This window comes from Vombatus ursinus, unplaced genomic scaffold, assembly GCF_900497805.2.
Source record: "Vombatus ursinus unplaced genomic scaffold, bare-nosed wombat genome assembly UNPS02014807.1, whole genome shotgun sequence".
In the NCBI taxonomy this organism is placed as follows: Eukaryota; Metazoa; Chordata; class Mammalia; order Diprotodontia; family Vombatidae; genus Vombatus; species Vombatus ursinus.
In genome coordinates this window covers 22,148,390-22,153,624 of record NW_020954585.1, presented here as the reverse complement: position 1 = coordinate 22,153,624, position 5,235 = coordinate 22,148,390, and positions in this window count along the sequence as shown.

Here is a 5,235-nt window from a genome sequence, read left to right as displayed (position 1 = left end):
ATTTGGATTCTACGCCATTTGATGCACGTGTGTTTAGTATTGATATTATTTCATTGTCTATGGTTCCTTTTTAGCAAGATATGGTTTCCCCGCTTATCTCTTTTAATTAGGTCTATTTTTGCTTTTCTTTGAGATCATAATTGCTACCCCTGCCTTTTTCACTCCATCTGCAACATAATAAGTTCTGCTCCAGCCCCTCACTCTAACTCTTTGTGTATTTCTCTCTGTTTTAAATGTGTTTCTTATAAACAACATATGTTGGATTCTGGTTTCTAATTCATTTTGCTAACCACTTCCACTTTATGGGTGGGTTCATCCCATTAACATTCACAGTTATGATTGCTAACTGTACATTTCCCTCCATTCTATTTTCTTCTGTTTATCCTTCTTTCTCTCTTTTATCCCTTCCCTCCTCTGAAGTCTACTTTGCTTCTGACCACTGCCTTCTTTTTACCTACCCTCCCTTTTATCATCTCCCCTCTCTCCTACCCCCTTGCCCTTCTATATCCCTGTTGGGTAAGACAGAGTTCTCCTACCAGTTGAGTGTGTATATATATTTTCTCTTTTTGAGACAATTTAGATGTGAGTGAGATTCAAGTGTTGCCTGTCCCCCTTTCTCCCAACAATTTCCCCCTCCATTGTAAAAACTCTTCCTTGCATGCCTCTTTTATGTAAGATAATTTCCTCCATTCTTCCTCTCCTTTCCCCCTTCTCTCAGGGCATCCCTCTTTCTTGCCTATCTTTTTTTTCCCCATATCATCCCAACAGAATCAACTCACTCCTGTATTCTCTTTCTATGTAGAATCCTTCTAACTTCCCTAATAATGATAAAGTTCCTCGAAGATACATGTATCATCATTCCACATAGAAAGGTACACAGTTTAACTGTATTGAGTCCCTTATGATTTCTCTTTTATATTTACCTTTTTATGCTTCTCTTGAGTCTTGTATTTGAAAGTCAAATTTTCTGTTTAGCTATAGTCTTTTCATCAGGAATGCTTGAAAGTCCTTTATTTCATTAAATATCTATTTTTCCCCTTGAAGCATTATACTTAGTCTTGTTGGGTAGGTGATTCTTAGTTTTAATCCCAGTTCTTTTGCCTCGCAGAATACCATATTCTAAGCCCTCTGCTCCTTTAAAGTGCTAGCTGCTAAATCTTGTGTGATCCTGACTGTGCCTCCATGATATTGAATGGTTTCTTACTCGCTACTTGAAGTTGGTGTTGTTTGCTCATTTTCTCACCCTATTCCTTGATTTGAAACTTTATGTTATTGTTGGGCTCTGTTCCCAGCATGGTGGAGGAGGGGCTCTGTCTCAAGTCTCAGGCTTTTTCTGCACTGCTTTTCTCAGAGTTAGTTCTGCAGGTATGGAAGTTTTTAGTGCTTCCAAGATGGTGTGATCTGGGGAGAAGTGTGGTCACTGCTCTATTGGTCTGTACTCTCTCTCTCTCTTCCCTGCCCTTTCTCTCTTTCTCTCCTGCCTCCCTCCCTCTCTGTCTCTTTGTCTGTCTGTCTCCCCCTCTCTACTGCTAATTCCCTTTAAATTGATATTTTATTTTTGAAGGACTATTTTTTTTGTATGTACATAGTTTTTACTGATTGTGTTTTCACACAGGTAAAAATGAAGGCACCTTTTCCTTTTCATTTGTCCCTAAAATTTTGGTTTTTATTTCACACTTTCATTTTCTTTAGTTACATTAGCTTCTGTTTTTACAGTCACCTTTGTATTTATACTTTCACATTTTGGTTAGCATGAGGAAAGGAGCTAAAGAAATGGGTTATCTCTAGAATCTTCACTGATTTTCTGTTTTTTTGTTTTTTGGGGGGTTTTTTTGGTCCCTTGGCTGTTGTGTTATTAAATGATTTTCCATACTGTAGAAAAGGAACTACAATTCTTGGATATATTTCTCATGGGGAGAATGAGGAAAGTCAAGTGTCTATTGATTGCTAAACTTTTAGAGGTGAATGGTTGTTTTTTTTTTTAAACATTCCTGAATCAGAATTTTGCAGCTGTCTTTATAGTTATTTGGCATATTTGGTGTGCCTTAAATTATTATTGTTTTGTCACATTTTGTTCTCTTTTAATTACAACAGTGTTTATCCTTCAGTTACGGATATCAGACTAAGTACTTCCAAGAGTCCTGCCAAATGTTTTTTCATTTTTCCTTACCACTATACTATCTAAATCTCAGCTCTCTTGGTCCTGTGGTTCAGTCAGTAATGTATATTTTCATCTCTTCTTCTTTTTCTCCCAATATCATGAAAGTACACCAGTGGAGCACATAAGCTGCTCATCACTTGTCCCTTTTCTCTTGCTACATGACCAGCTCATTTGTTGTTTTATTTTTATTTTTATTTTTGCTCATACATTTCGTGGCAAAGATGCTGGAGTGATTTGCCATTCCTTCTCTAGCTCATTTTACAGATGAGGAAACTGAAGCAAGTAGGGTTAAGTGACTTGCCCAAGGTCAAATAGCTAGTAAGTGTCTGAGGCCAGAATTACTTACACCTTGATTATGCACCACTCCACTGCCCTTGAGTGATCTTTAATTTCATTTCTTTGAAAACTGTAACATTCTATGACTTGCAGCCATTCAGGACCATCTGTGCGTTGCCTATCCAATTACATATCATAGTCTGGACTATAGGCATTCTTCATCCACTTTTTTCCCTATGTGAAAAGTTAGGCCACACTCTTAAGAGAGACTGTGGGTCTCATTAGGAGGATCTATCGTGTTAGAGATTGATATAATCAGCACAATGTCATCTCCAATGAGAAGCATTTTGAGATCACCATCCCCAGTGCCTAGCACATAGTTTTTCAGTCGTTTCTGACTCTTTGTGATCCTATTTGAAGCTTTCTTGGAGAAAATATTAGCGTAGTTTGCCATTTCCTTCTCCAGTTCATTTTACAGATGAGGATACTGAGGCAAATAGAGTGAAGTGACTTGCCCAGGGTCACACAGCTAGTAAGTGCCCGAGGCCAGATTTGAACTCAAGAGGATGAATCTTCCTGACTCCAGGTCTGGTATGCTATTCATTGTACCATCTATGCTTAATAAATATTGATTGATTGATTCACTAACTGATCAGCTATAAGAGTTCCTTCTTGATCTTGATCTCTGAATCTCCTCTTCCATGACAGTTGACAGATATCTCCAGCAAGCATTGTCTCCTTGTTTTATACCTCACATTTTATCGAAGAGCAGAAGATAATTGCACAGTTATCTCTGTTATAACTTTTTGAAGAAATCCTCGTATAATTTTGACATAAGCATAGGAGATTCCTAGATAGAAGAGACCCTTTTAGAAGACGTGATATACTTAATCAAAAGCTATTGTAGAGTTAATAGACTATATTAAGCATGGTAAGATTTTATATTCGATATATTTTTGTCAGTGAATTGTAGTATTATAAAAACGTGGACTGCTTGCAAATGTTTGCTTGTTCCTTTCTGATACTTTTGTTAAGGATGCCATTGATATGTAGGAGACAGCATGGTGAGGTGAAAAGAATACTAGACTTGGAGTCAATGGACCTGAGTTTGTATCTCAAATCTGATACTATGAGACATTGGGAATGTCACTTTACCTCTGTAAGCCTCGGTTTCTTCATATGTAAAGTGAAGGGGCTGGACTAGGGAGCCTTTAAGGTTTGTTCCAGTTCTGAATCTATGATCCTATGAATATTCAATAAGTGCTTGCCTTAACACCATAAAAAATAAAATTCTCTAGGGGCAAACCTTCATAAAATTTGTTGCATGTGACAAAACTGGTAAATAAAATGTATATTCTTTGTAAAATCTATTTTTTCTGCTGAGTCCCCTCCCCCTTTGTATTTAATGCAAATATAATTGCAACTATGTTTCACATGGCTGAAGTTCCCAGAAGTCTGATTCACAGATAAATGAGGCATTAATGTGCTCATGAGAATGAAAAAATTACAAAGATCACTAACATAATACCAAGAGGGACAGTTATTTATCCAAGGACAATCTGTATCTGTGACTACAATAGAAAGAATATGCATTCAGATACACTCAGCTTACTCTTGCTTCTTTACCAAATAGGTACAACAGAAGCAACAGTGAGGTAGATTTCAGCTCAGGATAAGGAAGAACTTTATAACAACTGTTAACTGTCCAAAACTGCATTGTAATGCCTTGTGAATTATTAAATTCCCCACCACCAGATGTCTTCATACAGGTGTTGGGTTGCCCCTTATCAGGAATGCTATAGGGAACATTGATGTATCTGTTAGGGATGGGCTAGATGTCCTCTGAGTTTCTTTCCAATTCAAAAATTCTATAACATGCTGACATATTTGTTTCTCTTCTCTATGGCCAAGAAGTCTTGACTGATTAATTCTATTAGGGGAGGACAGAGAAATCTCTTCTTCCAGTGTCTTCACAAATTCTCTTTTTATGCCTTTGTAGTCTTCTCTTTAGGTTTGCCTCTCCCAACTCAGAATTTCAGGTTGGATTTCCCAGGGGGCTATTAACCTAGGTTCAAGGCACTCTGTGAATCCACACTTCTAATTTAGATCTCTTTAACCCCTACCATACATTTACCTTTATTCTTGTCATTCAGAGGACACAATTATTCTCCCATAAATTCCCATAAACATTCTCAAATATATATGGTGTCAGTAGAAAGTGTTAACACACACACAGAATGACTGGCTTGCTTTAAAAAATAATTAAATTGAGGGGTGGAGCCAAGATGTCAGAGGGAAAGCAGTGACTTGCTAGAGCTCTCCCCCAAACCCCTCCAAATACCTACAAAAAATGGCTCTAAACAAATTCTAAAGCAGCAGAACCCACCAAAAAACAGAGTAAAACCAATTTCCAGCCCAAGACAACCTGGATGGCTGATCAGAAAGGTATATTGCACAAGGCTGGGAGAGGAGCGCAGTTTGGCATGGGTGCAGCGACCCTGGAGCAGGCCTCAGGACTGAATCGTGGGCAGCTGTGGCGGTTTCCAGACTTCTGAACCCACAAATGCCAAAGACAACTTAGAAGGTCAGTGGGAAAAGTCTGTGACTGCGGTGAGAGAAAAATTTAGATCTCAGCTGCCCTGAGGGCAGAGGCTGGCTTCTGAGCTTCCAACCCACAGACTGAGGGAGAATCGAGCGGCTGATCAGAGGGGGATTGCAAGGATCTCTTTGCCTGGGCTAAGGCAAGAATCTCTTGCTTTGCCCGTGCTTGGATCTGGGTCACAGTTCTGAGGGGTGGT